The following is an 18427-nucleotide window of genomic DNA, read 5'->3' on the forward strand; positions in this document are numbered from 1 at the left end:
TGATCCTCGTGAGAACTGCAAGGATCTTCTGCAAGAAGATACTGCAACCCTGGCCTGTTTCTTGCCAGATTCACGTTTGAAAAATACAATTTGCTCTCTTTGAAAAAAAAATAGTCTGAAAGGAATACAGAGTACATATAGATCTCTTTCTTCATTACAGTTTCATAACAGTGTCAATATATAAAACTTGCTTTCCAATTCAATATGGAAAATAATACATCGTATTAACGTATCATCAGCTTGTTTACCGAGTTTGATTTTTCTCCACTGGAAACAACAAAGACAACTTGGAAGACATTCAGGGTAGAGGAATGAAGATGAGCATTTGGTTGGACTGACACCATGACAGCCAAGAAAAGAACACAAAACATTCCACAAATGTTTGAAGGGTGCAAACACCAAGGAGAAAAACAAAACTTAAAAGGGAAGATGATAAACATCGGCTCACTGAGGCAGGCAAATCAGTGGCTTGGGAAGTACATCAGCAATATACACTGGCAGCAACTTAAAGCATCGAAGTTACCTTCCCACAGCATGCTTGAGTAAACGGTCCCTCATTCAGAGAAAAACAAGCACCACCTTTCCACCACCCAGCAAAAGCCTTCAAATGTTCAGGGAGGACTACTCCCGTATCAAACTGTTTCTTGGGAGCCAGAAATGCACATACACCATTTGGCACAAGTTCAGTTTTTCCACGCTCTACACCTTCATCCATTTTTTTATTAAAAAAAAAGATGCTCCGGGTAGTATTCAAAACATCTTCAACATCCTGATGACTACGATCCCATAAACCCAAAGCTGTTCATGAGGACCCTATACATAAACACAAAATGCATATTCTGAAGACATGCTTATTTTACTGTTTAGACCAAAGATTTCTCAGGAGCGCTACCAACAATTGTTTCAGATTTCCCGTGCTTTCACGTTTGCATGATTTCACATCAAGCTTAAAATGTTAAATGAGGTTCTGAATTTATGAAAATATAGCAGTTCAGGGAAACACACCTTAGTATCCCTCACTGCTAATTATTTCCATTATATGTGAAGAAATTATCCTGTTTTTACAGTGTTTTTTACTAAGACAGCATCTACCATGTACAGATCAAAACCCAGGATTTAAGCATACGAACAGACTTGTGGATGTGTGATGGACAAAACAGCAGTAATGATGAAATACTTTTAGCTGCAAACAATTACGATAATTTTTATTCCATGAACTACATGACTTTGCAGGAAATTTTCCTCTTTCAGTTTGTAAATTGGCACAAACAACTGGAATAACTATAAAACTATGTTCAACTTATTCAGCTCACTACTGGCTTGTTTCTTATACTATGCTTACTTGATTCTTGTTTTATTAGTATGTGTTACATCTTTCTCAGCAATACTTTTTCAGCCCTTTTTTATTGGGTTTCAGGACATCACTGAACGCTGGTGTACATTTACATCCAATGTAAATGTAAGCCTGCCTTTGGGGAAAAATTACATCAGCTATCAAAAGCCCACAGCAGATGTATCTTGAGGTCATGAACCAGATCCCTCATGCAAACAGAATGCCAAGACACTGTTTGCAACACTTAAGGTAACAACAAGAGTACTAATCCAATGGTAATAGCTTTTTCGAAAGAAAGGTGTGTCAAACTGTACTGGTGAAATAGTTGGGGTTGCGGAGCTGCTGACACCAACCTCTACAGTAGGCTGACATACTGAACACCAGTAAGTCCAAAGAGCGTTGAAGGCACATTAGTGCCCCACTAATGTGCCTTCGTTAGTATCAGCTAACTGTCCTCAGTTTTCTGCACAGCAGTTGCTGGGTCTTCTAAACTCTCTGGCAGCGTTTAAGAACCTGCCTGAAAGCAAACATGGCAAACTGCAAAACACACTGCTACGCAGAGAGGGTAGGAGATGCTCAGTGGCAACGATCTACAATTTCACCACATACAAGGAACATATTCACCCTGAACCTGTCTATGAAATTCTCAGAGCCCTCTCCTGTGCTAAACATGTGCCATGTATGTTACCTGAATGAATGCACACAGTAATAAAATATTATTCCTTCTGGTCCATTGCACACAGAGGCTGCAATTACAACCAGCTCTCAGGTAGGTTACAAACACAAAGAAACTTGGAAGCTTGTCTTCTGTTTTCTGCAGTGGACCTTTTTTTTTAATTTGCCAGCCCTACACACCCACAGAGGGGCCAGTCAAAATCTGGCTGTCAAGAATCACAGAATGGTAGGGGTTGGAAAGGACCTCTGGAGATCATCCAGTCCAACCCCCTGCCAGAGCAGGGTCACCCAGAGCAGGTTGCACAGGAACGCGTCCAGGCGGGTTTTGAACATCTCCAGAGACAGAGACTCCACCACCTCTCTGGGCAGCCTGTTCATTCAAGAAGAATGATAAAAATTTGCTCTTATTATAGCATATTTGTATTAAGCTATCATACAAGCTTACAAGAGTTCATTGTACTTTGATAACTAAAACTTTTCTGATGGACAGCTTCTTCATTTTCGCTGCAAAAAATTAGCATAACTATGCAAAACTAGTATAAGATGTTCTGAAGACCTTTGCTCTAAATTAATTATTGAGAAATGACTGAATCATTCACAACATACTTTATAATTTGCTGATGCTTAAGCCTATACATGTGGCTTTTAAAGTGTCACAACACAGATCCTAAGTGAGAACATGAAATTATGGATGGCTAACTGAGCGGGGGGGGACTCATTTTCATCATTGCTTAAAAAAAGCATTAGTTTCAAGTTCACCATTACATTTAAGACAATTCTCAAGGCACTAAAACACCTAAGATCATTTGTAATCACTTAATTTTTTGTTCCTCCACCACAGATGCTCAAATTAATGCAGCATTTTTGTAGAATGATACCCTGAACTATTCAAGGTTTTGCTGAATTCTACAGCAAGATAAAATTGAGTATTTTGCTTGGTTGTGATCAATAGCACAATATGGTGTTTGATTCCTGGCTAATGGAGAAAATTTCCTTTCTTGCAGGGAAGACTTGCAAAGTGTTCACCACATTTAATATTTCCTTTTCACAAATGCCTCAGAAAGTTTAACAGCTGTGTAGAGGCACACATTCGTATGACATAAAGCGTAACTATTAACAAGAAGCAAATATGCTGCAGAAGTGCCAGCTTGGGTAAAGTGAAGTGGTGCAAAACCCAAGAAAGCCATGGCAATTATTGATTTTCTACCGTGGAGATTTTTTTCCCCAGCTCTGCCAATGACATCATTCCATTTAAACTTCTCATCTGTATGGACAACGAGAATAACAGTGTTTAGAACAATTCAACAACACTTCTCAAGGAGACAGGCTGAAGCCTCTTATTTTTCCTGCAACACACTTTCCAGATTCCACTCTCCTTTTACAGCAGAGAATTTTGTAGATCCTCACTCTACACATCATTTTGCAGACAACCACCTCCACTTATCTCCGTGCACATCAAGGTAATTCTACAAGATTTTCTCAGAGTAAACTAGCATGACAGACCAATGGGTGACAAAAGATAAATCAGTAGAAAAACATTACAACTGCACTTTTAGGCAGGCCATAAGGAAATATGTAATACTAAAAAATAAAGGGATATGGCATCAAGAATTAATCACATACATCTGAATTTCATCTGTTAGCTACTGAAATGTTGCCAAGTCAAACAAAAAAGTTATAATTCACTCACAAGGCCAAATTCAAGCCTAGATGCCACTAGCAGAAACTGGCAGCAATGGATCTAGGACCATGTTTTCAGGATCTCTAAGACAAAGTAGCTCTGACACATCTACAAAGAAACAGAACATGCAAGAGAAATCACTGCCACCTCCTCCATGAACTCCTTGCCTGAACACCACCAGTTTACAATTCAATTCAATCCTGTCCTAAGTGTACATGTGTTAAGACCAAGGCTTTCTTCCCTATTTACCAACTTCAGAGACCTTAGTATTATTCTCCCATCTCTTAAACACCTACCATGAGAAATTTTTTCAACCTCTGCACCCTCCTTTACTGCTTCACAAAATTCATGACCAAAAGAAACAGCCATTCTAACGTTACAATGAAGCACCAAGACCTTAATGAGAGATGCTACTTAATAGTAAAGCATTATTTGGTTTTGATTTCAAGCATAATTTAAACCAATGGAACTGACACTTTTATTATACCATATGACATAGCATATATATATATATAAAACAGGGGCTGTAAAAATACTGTAATATATAAAAAAAAATATTCAGATCACTCCAACCAAACAGCAATTTTACCTGGTGCTCTGTTGTCCCAGGATGGCAAATGAGTATCTTCTGTCTCATCAACACCATCTTGGAATTCAGTGACCTTTTGATGACAACTTGGTCAGAACTAATATATTTTCACATAAGCTTTCAGCTAAAGCACTCAGTCTTTCTGCAGAGGTGTTTCAGCACTACCACCACCACAAATATGACAAGTTGCAGCTTTAAAACACTCTCTAAAGAGCTTTGTAAAATTTTAATAGGCTGGTTAAAGCAGTAGAAATTACAGGATCATGTCATGATTTCCACACTACTTTCCTTTTTCCTACCTTATTAGCCTGAAAAATTGTGCTAATGATGGACTAGCCAAAAAACACAGTTTCTTTTTGTTCCATTTTCAGTGAGTCTCAGAACAAACTGTTTGCTCATATCAGTTTCCAAGCAATCTGTCTAGGCATCCAAGTTTATAAACTAGAAGAACCGATCAAGCCTCCTTGCTTTTAAACATAACCAAGCCAAGAAGCTTAACAGGCCTATTAGGCTCCGTGATTTATTTCTTGACATTTCCAATAAATCATCTTTTTGTTTTTGTGACAAGACTTCAACCCCTTTCCTTCCTATTCATCTATAGCAGATACCAACCAGCTGTGCTTCTGTGTGCTTCCGAAAACACACATGCACAAATCTACTTTTTCCAGACATCACAGCAGCACAGACAGGTTGTTTCTGAGCTCAAGTTTTCATCCTATTTTTTAAGCACGGACATTAACTTCACACTAATCTAAAAAGGACCTCGTTACCACCAGCTCCACACTTAGTATTTTCCAAGTTAGCATCCATAAGCCTGCATGCATCCATTCAGCTGTACTGTCATACCACAGCCAGTATGCAACACATACTGGCTGAAACTGGCAGTAAACTCCCCATACAGAGAGATTTTAGACATGCTTGCTATTCGGTTTCCATGCTTCTTGGCAATTTCCTAATACCTTTGGTTACTCTCCAGAGCAACGTTACATCTTTGCTGCTTGAAATCAAGAAAGGGTGGATCAAAGGCAAGAATAAATCTCATCTAGGGATATAAAAGAAAAGTTACTATACCTTACTTGTTTACTTATTCTCAAAAGCACTGGGGTAAGTGCAAGATTTTCAGCTGTAGGCACTGGAAGTCACAATTTCTAAAGAGCAGAAATTCTACATAGGTATAAGAGACGGGCAGAAGAGCAGTTCGTTCTGGAAACCCCAGACTACCTTACCTTGCTGATAATACTACATATTCCTTCAGCGGAAGATTTGGCTAACGGGCCACCTCTTCTGTTATGTGAGCATTCCATATCAGTAAAAATAGGCAGTCAAGACAATTCTTCAAGTAAAATAAGTTTGTTTTTTATGTTATCTACCTTTGCATTCCAGATTTATGTTAGAGAACTGAAAATGGAAAACAGACACTGTCTTCCAATACATAAAGACACAGAGGAGGTGTGCACCACGCATATTAAAGAAAAGGACTTGATAAAGCTCATTAACATGCAAAGAGAAGACTTCCATGAGAGAAAGGTGTACATTTAACAAGAAGCATCACCAGATTTTTTTTTTTTTTTGAGTACTTCAAGACTACTTTGAATAAGATGCATACAAACTGTATCTCACAAAGGACCTCTGATCCCCAGCTAGGGATGAAAGGAGCAACAAGGCTACGAATCAGAAAGGTACGTGACGCTGTATTTGCATCAGAGCTCTCTATTTAAGGAATGTAACAGAAGAAACTGAGCAGCCCATTGACTTGTCACACACACAGTAGTCCATCATGTGGCACTTCCAAGACTCAGAAGAAAACGTTAAACTTTTTCTCAAAGAAGAAAGTACAAAAAAAGAGGAATGTTTCTGCAGCTCAAAAATCAAACCATTGAATGAAAGAGACATTATCACAGCTACCATACTCTTCCCCCAGCCCCCGCCAAGAACCGTGTTGTATGGAGATTTGTTGGATATTTTATGGCATTAGAAAATAAGTATAACCTAACTTAAAGCATCTTCATAACTGAGCAGTATCACAGGCCCCAGACACTCAATTTTGCTTTTGTCTATACACAGACAACCCCACCAGCCTGACAAAGACACTGCAGCTATAAAGCAGAGGCGGGTATTAATCTCCTTAACGATGTATGTCGTAATGCCACAATGGTGAGCAAAGTTACCAACGCTAACTTTTCCTCAGAAGTCTAAGCTCATGGGACGCCATGGTCTTGCAGCCCAGGTGTGCGTTCTGAGCAGCACCACCTCCTACAAAACACAGAATCATAGAATGGTTTGGCTTGGAAGGGACCTTAAAGATCATCTAGTTCCAACCCCCCTGCCATGGGCAGGGACACCTCCCACTAGATCAGGTTGCTCAGAGCCCTGTCCAGCCTGGCCTTAAAAACTTCCAGGGTTGGGGCTTCCACCACCTCTCTGCGCAACCTGTTCCAGTGTCTCACCACCCTCATGGTGAAGAACTTCTTCCTAACGTCCAGCCTGAATCGTCCCATCTCTAGTTTTAATCCATTCCCCCTAGTCCTACTGTTACCCAACATCCTAAAAAATCCCTCACCAGCTTTCTTGTAGGCCCCTTTAAGATACTGGTAGGCCACTATAAGGTCTCCTCGGAGCCTTCTCTTCTCCAGACTGAACAACCCCAACTCTCTCAGCCTGTCTTCATAGGAGAGGTGCTCCAGCACTCTGATCAGTTCTGGGCCCCGCTGTACAAGAGGGACATAGAAGTGCTGGAGCGTGTCCAGAGGAGAGCTACCAGGCTGGTGAGGGGTCTGGAGACCAAGTCTATGAGGAGAGGCTGAGGGAGCTGGGCATGTTTAGCTTGGAGAAGAGGAGGCTGAGGGGAGACCTCATTGCCCTCTACAACTACCTGAAAGGAGGTTGGAGAGAGGTGGGTGTTGGCCTCTTCTCTAAAGTGAATAATGACAGGACCAGAGGAAATGGTCTGAAGTTGCAGCAGGCGAGGTTTAGATTAGATATTAGGAAGAATGACTTTACTGAAAGAGTGGTCAGGCACTGGAACAGCCTGCCCAGGGAGGTGGGTTGAGTCACCATCCCTAGAGGTATTTAAGAAATGTCTAGATGTGGCACATCAGGGCATGCTCTAGTGGCAGAGACTGTAGGTTGTTTGGTTGGACTCAGTGATCTTAAGGGTCCCTTCCAACCATGAAGATTCTGTGATTCTGTGATCATCCTTGTGGCCCTTCTCTGGACATGTTCCAGCATGTCCATATCCCTCTTGTAGTAGGGGCTCCAGAATTGGATGCAGTACTCCAGGTGGGGTCTCACGAGAGTGGAGTAGAGGAGGAGAATCACCTCCCTTGACCTACTGGCCACATCTGGCATAACATCTGTTATGAACTACAAACACTTCTACACAGACCCTTCCTTTCCCCTCCAACAAGGCTGGAGGCTCGGTCCACAGCCCAGCAGCATAGACGTGCCCTTGCCAAAAGGAGGCATACTCAGCTCTGTACTTTCAAAGCAGAAACCTAAGGATACTTCTTGTCTGAAGGTAATAATGACTTACAAGGGAGAGATAAATGGCAGGTGAAAGCTTTTAATGGACTCTGAGGCAAAAAAATTTTTACTAGTTGTTTGAGAAATAATTAGCTCCTCATGCCACATTTCCACATCTATCAACACAACCCAATCGCTCTGTCTATAATTTAGCAGTCCAGCAGCACTATCAAGATAATTGTTCTGCAAGTGAAATCAGATCTATTCCCTGTCATACCTACCTGTCCACAGCAACACCTCACTGATAACTGCCTATTTTTCACATCCTTGGAAAAGAAACTGAAATACAGCAAAGACACATCCCTCTGAAATCTCTCAGTAGCGTTGTTTGTATCCCATTATTCCAGTTTTTTTATCCCCCGACACTGTAGCAGTGTGACCTTTTCTTTACTGTTTCATGGACCTGGATTCATTCAGCATTTGCTATAACAGCACAGACTAGAAATTATTGCCTTTACTGGGTATTTCCACCAGGTATTGTACAGTAATTTATCATAACTTACTAGATACCTAAGTAAGGTGCAAAATACTTACTGTTCAGTCATATACAACAATAACTAATACATCCTTTTGGCTAAGATGCCATTTTCTAGTAGTCCCTATGAAAGTAAGAAATGGTAAAACTCACGTTTCACAGCCTTCTTGTTCATGCTGGGAGATGAAGATCTCCGAAGCAATGTCCCAGGAGTGACACCATCAAATAACATGCAAACGTCTGAAGGGGGTCTCAGCATTTAGGATATTATTTCTAATGCTAGCAGAGGATGACCTCTATGCCGAATGCCTGTTATGCACTTTTCCCGTTGGCAAGGAAAGGTACTGGGAGCTGTGTGAGCCTGCATTGTACAGCAGTGCTGCACGATGGCTTAATCTCATTACGTGATAAATAGTCTTGACACTGAATGTGCCGTGTGGTGCACACTCAACTGGCTGCTTTAGTCCTTTCCTGGTGTCAGCCGAGAGCACTGTGAGCTTTGTGAGCCCCAGCTGGCAGCAGAAGCGCAAGAGGTACACATGGAAATTCAGCATATATTAAACAGTAGAGGACACGTCAGCCAACTGCACGATACTTTAAGTGCTGTGCATAAGAAACTGTGCCAAGCTCCCAAATTTACGGAGTCATCATCACAGCTGCCCCCTGCTCCTTCCCAGAAGCTTCCCTCTCCCCTTGCGCCTGGCAGAAGGCAGCATTTGAAGGCTACTCCCATACAAAGACCCACCGACCACTGCAAAGGGCAGAGTCAATAACCATTTCTAGATGTGGTAAAGCCTACCAGTAACAGCTGACCAAATCAGGAGCTGAATCATCACAGCAAGTGACCATAATTCTTTGTAATACCAATGCTAAAACCGTGTAAATTCTTCAAAATCAGTAAAGTTAACGGAAATGAATTAATAGTTGTCTCATTACAGCACAGAATCATCACAGTGAAAATAAAAAGGGTCCTACTGTGAGCATGTTGATTTGCTGTCAATTATATCTTTGTCCTGGCACATCTTATAATACATGTAAAATATTCCTATGGTCAGGGACTAGACTATTCTTTTACAGTTGTCCATGCGTGACAAACAAGCAGGACAGAAAAGGACCTCCCGATTCATTAAGCCCAGCTTCTGAAGCACCACAGGAGCCAGAAACACAGTTAACTTTCAGATATTGAAAAAGCACCATCAAAACAGCTATTTTAATATTTCCCCTCACCCCCAACCCAGCAGTCCCAAGGCTACCCAGGAACTCCTTACTCTGTTAGATTTTTCTTTTCATGCCAGCACACTCATGGACAGTCTACACCCATTTACTCCTGCATTATCACCCAAAACAGTTCTGCTCCCCCCGTGATGTTTACCCACCTGACGTATTTACACGCAGAGATTAAGGCTGCGCTCTCGTTTTCACTAGATTACACACAGCTGGGTCTAATTTTCTCTTAAGAAAAAGGAGTGAAGTACGGTTGGTTAAGTCTAGACAGCAAACATCACACACATGCCAGGTTACATGGAAAACTGAACAACCCAAAAGCACCAGGTCTCTTTTGCTTACAGACAGATACATATATTGTTTTTCCTAAGTTTTCATTACTCAAAACTACTACTTACAACATGCCTTCTTACAGCCTCTTGCCACTTACTTTCTTGTGTCCCCTGAGAGAAAAACCCAACCTAAAAAAGCCTGCTGGCATCAAGACATAGATCTCTATTTATACAAATATATGTTTTTCTAAATATAATTTATTATACATTTATTGAGGATGAAGTTAACTGTCTCCAGTTTGAGTCCTGTACTCTCCTAGGAGAAGGGGTTTCAGCATCACACATCAAATGTTAATAATGTTTTACATTCTAATGACTTTATTAACTTTCGAAGAATTTTTACTTGAACTGTATTTAAAACACCAACTTCAAGACTTCCCACTACCATATAATGGAATTGTATTTGCTTGTTTAAAATAGCAAATAAACCTGTCTTACAGTGGATGCTAAATGATATTTTGCAGTACGTATGAACAAAATTAGACCCCAATCTTGAAACCAGTCATTGACTGGGGGAGTTTTCATGCTGAAACTTCATTTTTAGCCACACTGCAGAACTCTGTCAGAACAAGCTTTTTGACCAGGATTTTTCCTATTCACTTCTAAACTCAGCAAATTTTACACTGAAGTTACCGAGATCAAAACAATTTGAGTTCCAGCAATACTATTAAGATCCCCAATTACTACAGGCAGATTTGGACTCTCAAAGTCCATTTGCATAGCTCACATTTTAGTACACTCCCATTTAGCCCTACTGAATACAGAGCTTAAGCAGGCTCTGTACTTGCAAACATAGAGTAAGAATTCACAGTCCTTTTAAAACAAGGTACATCACAACTCCAAACTAAAAGACATTGCAAGTTTTCTCTTTCTCCAGGCAGGCCCTTTAACATTTCTCCCTCGGTTTGCTTGCTTCTTAGGAGAAATTAAAAAAAAAAAAAGAAAGAGAAGAAAAAAGAAACATCTGTGGGAACAGCTGCACAAATATTGCAACTGCCAGAGATAAGATTTCTTTCTAGCATTCAGGATTTCTTGTTTTGTGTTTTGCAAGACCACTTAGTAGTGGATAACCACAGTGACTAGCCATGCATCTGACGCGCAGTTTTGATCTCAATCACAGATAAGCGGTAAAAGCTCAATACAAGCCCACCATAGAGACACATAAACACACAGACGCAGAAAACAACCAGAAACACAAACCCTTGAAGGAAGTGTCCAGAGGCTCCACCATATAAAGGCTTACCCAGCAAACAGGCTGCTTACTCTAACTTCTTGTGGACAACCAAAATACCACGGTAGGTAGTTTATAATTATAAGCAGTTGTACAGCACAGCTTTTTCCTTCATCGTTATCTCATATTTAACAACAACACTAAGACGCCAAATTAGTCGGCACACTTTCCAAGACAATACTTTGGTAATTAGGCAATGATATCATTAAATAAATAGATTTCCAGAAGCCTGTCTTCATCTCCTAGATACATGTCTGCATTCACATACTTGTCCCCAAATTGCAGTGATCTGTTATGCTCAAACTGGAAGCGTTACGAATGAATTTTATCATGCTCTGTGCTATATATTGATAACTACAATTCTTATTTCCCAGACCAAGCCCAAATAGGTAAAGTGCATAAGATTAGCGCTCCATTGCGGTAATAATTAACCGAACTAAACTAGTCGGTTTTAAATACCCACGGCCGTGGTGGTGCCAACAAGATCTTGGAGCTATTGCAGAATGCAGAGCTCCTCAAGGCCTAGGGATTTACTGAAACTTTTTTTCCCCCCCAAACACTGAAAGAATTACCAACCATTTTGGCCGTGGGGGGCAGTCACCACATACAGCTGTTCCACAAAGCGGGATACGAAGAATGAGAAGCAAAGCTAATTGTCTGCAGCCTCTGCATCATTTTTCTTTCTTGAGCAACTCAAGAGGGGCCTCGAGCATACTTTAAGTCCCCCTTGACTGTAGTGCTCTCCCATTTGCTAAATAATCATTTAGTACGCTGGGTTTGTTGGAGTACAGTAGCACTTCATCTTCTTTTTCCACCTCTACAGTGCCAGCTGTCAAGCAGGGTATGCAGAGAAAGACTCCCTACTTGAGTAAGTTCCAGCATGCTTCGGGGGGTCTGCTCCACTTGAAGTCATGTGATCCACTCTTGTGATTTATTTTCTAAATGCTCATCCTGTGCCTACACGTCCCCACAGCAATACTTGGAAAAAAGGTTGTAAACTTTAGAAATCAAAAGCACAACGATTCATCACAACTTGCTTTGCAATGCTAGCTCTTATCCTTCATTATGCCTACACATGCCCAACCGAAGAAGGCAAGCCTTCACATATAGCAATGGTCTGTTGTGGCCGTTCAGGTCCTTTCCATCTAGTCACAAACAGACTATCAGATGGGGTTTTATCCCCTACGTAATTAACATCCAAACAAAGAGGGTCAAAACTGAACAAATGGATGGCTACAATGGGATGGAAAGAGTCCACTCAGCCCAGCATCCTATCTCCAACTGTGACTGAAGCAAAACCTCAGGGACAAGTGGCATAACTAAGACAGGCACGCAACAACACTTTCAGCTAGCGACACCTTAAAACTGAGTTTTCCCTTTACTAACCACAACATTTTCTGCCACGTACTTGTGCATCATACTTACACCTTATTTACATCTTGTGCACAGGACTACCTCCTTTCATTTGTTTTGAGCCTGCCACTGTCACTCCTGTATACACCCTGGCATTCCTGTACTGGAAAATAAGGAAAGAACTGGCCTCTGCTCACCCTTTCCCTGCCACCCGTTAATGCAGTTTTCTCAGTCATCTCATCTCCAGGCTGAAAAAGAGAGTTCCTTCCTGCTTCACTGTTTCTTGGTCAGAAGCTGTGCTGTGTCCTTGACCATTCTTGTCGCCCTTTTAAAAACCTTTTCCAGCTTAAGCTGCAAATTACTACCACTTTCTGGCAGCAAGGGACTCCCCTGGTGTCACTGTTATCCTTCTTCACATTTTTCTTCTCACAACAGAGGACGTGGTAGCTGGGGGAGGTTAAAGAAACAGCTAGAAAGGCAGCTTTGGACAATCCAGGATGCTGCGGCTGGAGCTGAGGTCGGGTCATTTGAGTAAGGATTAACTGGAAGGCTACTTGCTCTGCCTACTGAAGGATCACTTTACCTCCTTGCAAAACAGGGAAATAGCTCAAAATATGGAAATAGCCAACACATTTTGGCCCAGCCCACACTAATCCAGAAAAAAGCATGTTTGGTCCTCCCAATTAGTGGCACCTAGAGAGATCTTACTGCCTCCCATACACAGGCAAATAATTGCTGGGCTTTTGCATTTTACTTTTTAGAACACTTCATGATTGTTCAATTTGGCAGGCCAAGAACACCAGTCCAGTTAAAATTTAAGCTGCTCTAAGAGCAAAGGCAGATGGGGGAAAAGGACGACAGGGATACACCAGGTACTCCTTGGAAGTAACAGACATGAAAAATGTCTTCGCTAAAGAGCTACTAATCATAATTGCTATTGTACAAAATTGCACAGAACTAAATATAGGAAAATGAAAGGTATTTTATGACAAGAAACTATATAAACATTGCCAAGGAATTTAACACGGAATTAACAAGGAATTAAAATTCAGTGTTGCTGAAGTTTGTCTCATTGAGCCACAGAGCATGAAAGCCTCTCCAAACTAACCAGTGCAACAGTAAACAACAGAAGTTTGTTAAAGTTAAAAGTACTGAGCTCACGTGCTCCTTCAAGGCCTTCGGGCTTGGTGGCACTTGACATTTTCATTAGGAAAAAATGAAAGAAGAACCGAGCCAGGCAGACAAAATTAATTCAAATAGTTAACAGATAAGTCATAAACCATGACTGTAAACAAAAAAGCATCATACTGCAGGTGGTTTCTAGTCTCAGGGGAACTATCTTATTTTGCAGTTTAGCCAATGACTTGGAAGGAAAAAGGAAGAAAAAAAAAAAAAGATCATGACTGAAAAACTGTGCAGGTGACAAGTACCAAGGAAACCGTTAATCACAAAGAGGAAAGATGACTGACAGACAGCTGTCTGTGCACCAGCCTGCGTGTTCTTGCTCAGCAGGCACACAAAGTGTGAAGAACTGACAGTACCTGAGAGCATCCTCCTGAAGGAAAAACCGAGGTCCCTGTTTAACACAACAGCCCCATCTCTACTGTCATCACAAGACTAACAAGAAAAAAGAAAGTATAAAGATCATTGTGTCTCTGGATTTTACAGGACTGCACCTTAAGTATTACCTCCAGCACCGGCACTCAAACATTTAAGAAGCATTTTGGAAAACTGAAAACCATTTTAAAAAAATTGGCGTAATTAAAGAATGGGAGAATGGAATGAAGGAACTTTATTTTCCACTTTCACAAAGAGAAGGTAAAGAATAAGATATAAGATAGTAACTCTAGAGGGAGCGGAAATTTGGCTAGAGAAGGTTATTAAACATACAAAGAGCTAATAAGAACCAGAGATAACAAAGCTGGTCGTTAAAGACAGTCAAATGAAACAAGCAGTAAAGCACATAATTTGAGACTGATGATAATTACACCAAGTGAATACATTGCAGATCATTGAGAGTCTATCAAGTGACTTTCTGTTCGCAAAACAGGATATTTCTTGAGAATAAGTGATCTAGCTTATAATGGAAGCTAATCAAGGACCCTTATGGTTCATTTTGGATTCATAATCAATTAAATACAAAATAAATTTCCAGCTTCACTCCAGTCCCTACCATCAACACTTCAACACTTCGATCACCCAAACGTAACTGGCAAAATGGTGAAGTAGAAGTCAGGAAATGTACAAGAAGCTGCAGACTAGGAAGAAGTTTCTCGGCACGCAGCTCCTCACACCAAGATCGGCGACCTACAGACTGACTGCCACAGCTGGCTGGCAGGCACATCCCAGGGGTACCTACTGAAAGTGAAGATGAAAAAAATATGAGGCTTGGGAGACATCAGCTGCTGGCTGTCCTACTGAGCTTGGGGCACCACAGGGACCAAAGCGAGCTGCTTTCTAACACCATCCAGCCGCTTCTGGGAGCTCACACACAGCGCCCTGGCAAGGCAGCCTCTCCCGGCTCCCACAGCACCGCTGCTGCCGAAGGTGTGTGCCCTCCCTGCTGCCGTGAGGCTGGGATTTCAGCATCATTTGATTACATCTCTGCAGATGAAGAGTCTTTATCTGTCTCAACACAGGGCTTGTTGATATCTGCTCTGCGGCCGAAGCTAAAAGTACAACACTCATCTTTGAGATGGCTGGTATTTTCATACCCTTTTGAGTGCTATAGAACTGAGGCACCTTTTCTCCTGCAATTAAAAAAAAAAGGCAACCTAATCAAGGTTTTCTAAATAAATGCTGGCAACAACTACAAAAAATAATTCTAACTTGAAATCCTTGCTTTTAGCACAATAATAGAAACTAACATAGACTAAATCTTACCACTAGCACTTTCTGCAATCTTGCATGCAGGAAGAGAATCTAAGTGAAAATTTGTCCTCAATTGTCTTCTTAAGTTTCTCTTCTTCCCAAGAGTGGCAATGGAGTAATAAGTTTCATAAAAAGCAGTGTGTTTCCTTATCGTCCAACAATTTCAGCCACTCATCTTACCTGGAGCCCTCAACATTACAGAAAGCCAAGTTCCAGACAGTGAACAAAGAAAACCTATGCCAGTGTTTTTCTTGTTTTAGAATGCCAGGAGAAGACAACCTTTTCTTTTTATTCCTGGCTGAAAGCTAACATACAGTTCATTCACCCGCAAGACTGTTTACAACACAAATGCCACCCCAATATGATAAAGTGTTGCGCTCTGTTCCAGGAGGTTATTTAATAAAAGAAAAAGTCATGTCAAGCGCTCCCTCTGCCCAATATAGATAAAGGCAGTAAGTAATAGCCCCAGGAATAAAGCATACTTCCAACGGCCATCAGGTCACAATAAACACCAAATAGCCTGCCGAGAAGACAGCTAAAGGTAATAGGATGCAAATCACTTCAGAAGACCCACCATGAATTTCAACTTGACCTTTTTTTTTTCCCCCACTTGGTGTGTTTAAAAAAAATCAGATATTGAATCAAGCAGCAAGAGATGAAAAGGTCCTGAGAGATGTCTGTGTGCTGTAGCTGGACATGGGGCTCGCAGGGGTTTTCTATTCTAGTTACTTCTGAAGACATGACCTTATCAGGAGTTCAAACTATTACTTGCAAGGCAATTTCCTTTAAGGGATCTTCATTTCTAGCTTTCTAAACTCCATCTTCAGAAAACTGAACCTAGCTATAGGACCACTAACAAAAGCAATCTTCGTGCCCCAGGTTGCAAACACAGGAATAACCCCCAGCCTCCCTCTAACTTGCGCCCAGAAGCACATTGCCATACAGTGCAAAGAAGTTACGCCTTCCATACAGAATCATGTTGTTAGCTCAATTTTCTACACGGCTTTACATTTTTTACTCAATGTGGGGCTTTTTTTTTTGAGGGGGTGGGCACACTATTTATTCCAAACTAAACTTACCTAGTTCCATTAAAGAATGAAAGCCAGGTAAAGAACAAGAGAAGAAAAAAAGCAGCCGAGAGACAGGACAACAATCGAAGAAGAGGCAGACAAACAACTTTAGACACTATGCACAAAGAAACCTGAGTTCTAAGCACATTTATTTTTAACACAAGTCACTGTATCACGTACTAGAAGATGCCTTTTGCAATAACAAAACCTGCCACAACATGAAAATTTCATGGGACTGGAAACAAGCACTTGACTCTCAGTCCTTCCTTCTCTCTACCTCTGCTTGTAACTTTGCATGCCTTCCGTGAGTATGAGATGCCACTTAAATGATTTTTGGCTAGGACAAGATGCTTTGCCCTTGTATTAATAAATCCCCTTCCCTTAATTCTTACCTCATGGGAAATCCTTTTCCCTTGAACATACTGAAGTTATTGTCACCTTCCAGGTACAGAACTACTCTGCAACCGTAAAACTTAACCTAACAGCATCTTAATACCTGCTGATCTAATAAGAGTTATCACCCTCTCCCAGCAACCATGCTACTTAACACAGACAAACAGAATCCAGATTAATATTAGACAAATTCAGTGTTATGAAGTCACTATGCTACAAAGGCAATTAATTTGGTTTCTTATTTCTACCTGTACAGGAGAAGGATACCTATCTGTTTATTTCCAGTCATCTGTTGTAAAAACATTTCTAACACCAAAACCGGATTATCTACTACTCTCCGCTCTGCTGAAAGAAGAAAACCCCCAAACTGACAGCATACATGCACGTTACTGATAATAAAGACAGAGAGATAAATATTCCATACAAGCCCAATGGAGGGAAAAAAGAGAAGACAATTACTCCCTTATCTTAAAAAGAAATCCACTGAAGATTCCCTAACTCTTTTGTGATTACAATCAAAGTCCTTACTGTAAAGTCTGTCATAGCGAGGACCCTATCTCTGAAAGGCTGCTACAGATATCTGTGTAGAAGGAGGAAGAATTTAAGACAACCATCGCAAACCAGAAGATGAACATTAACATGGAGATTGCAAAAAGCACAAAGGGCTGTTACTTATATTTAAGCCAACAAGTAGTCAGCCGACATATACTCTGCTCGTACCCCTAAAACCAACAAAAAGGAAGCCTGTTATGAAGTATTTAACATTGTTAAGAAACAACAGCACACAAAAACACTTAAAGATGCCTACACGCACACACACCCTGCAGACAAAACTGCCGTAACACACACAGACAGCTGCTGCCACCGCTTCCTGGTCTGCAGCAGTTATTTGTCCGGCAAAGACCACACTGGTTTGCTACCAAGATGAAAATCGCGTCGATGCCACCTACCCTGTTTTTAGCCGCAGTGCCGATCCCGTCCAGCGAGAGTTCGAAACTGCCCCGCACCGGGACTCCCACCGTCCCCAAGCAGGGTCGATGTTCTCACTCATAAACGCGCTGCCTTCTCAAGACGAATTCGGAAACGGTGACAGCTCGTTTCAGCTTGACTGCACTTGGAAGTTTCTTTTCCTCCCCCCCCCCTTCGCCCAGACGGCCCGGGCACAGGCGGGGCTGCCGCCCCCCCCCCGGGAGCGCCGCGCTCCCACCCCGCGTCCTCCAGAAATCCCAGCCGGCGCGCCCAGAGCAGCCCAAGAAGTTAGAAAGAGTGACTCTGTGTGCATGGATGTGTAAATATCCAGCAGGAGAGGCTGGAACGGCCTTCCAGGGCCAGCCCTCAGACTCAGCCCCGGGTTTCAGATTTCACGGGCAGCTGGCAGCTCCGGAGCCGCCAGCGGCACCGCTGCCGCGCCGGGGAGGAACCCGGCTCCCTTCCCAGACATCTCTGGAAATCCCGGCCACACGGCACCCGCCGCCCCGGCAGCGCCTGCAGACCCTCCGTGGGCCGTTCCGCCCCGCTTCGGAGCGGGGTCCGCGCTCTCCCGGCGCCGCCGCCACGCACTCATTCCTCACGGCGACACCGCCGGCTTCTGCCGGAGACCTGACCCGCGCTGCAGCAGCCCCATCGTGCCCTCGGGACAAGGGGCTCCTCTCCCGCAGCACACGCAGGAGACGGCCAC

At 42.1% G+C, this 18427-nt stretch overlaps 1 protein-coding gene across 2 annotated transcripts in view; it reads right to left on the reverse strand.

Annotated features, from left to right (window-relative positions):
- The window catches only part of ARHGAP24 (Rho GTPase activating protein 24), a 229403-nt gene extending 211514 nt beyond the window's left edge, over window positions 1–17889 (reverse strand). For both annotated transcript variants that reach the window (XM_063335819.1, XM_063335818.1), the window contains exon 1: window positions 17700–17889. The gene's annotated coding sequence lies outside the window, so the exon portion shown is untranslated. The remainder of the gene's footprint in view (window positions 1–17699) is intronic.
- Window positions 17890–18427: the final 538 nt, after the last annotated feature.

The sequence above is a fragment of the Chroicocephalus ridibundus genome, chromosome 5, assembly GCF_963924245.1.
Source record: "Chroicocephalus ridibundus chromosome 5, bChrRid1.1, whole genome shotgun sequence".
Classification (NCBI taxonomy): domain Eukaryota; kingdom Metazoa; phylum Chordata; class Aves; order Charadriiformes; family Laridae; genus Chroicocephalus; species Chroicocephalus ridibundus.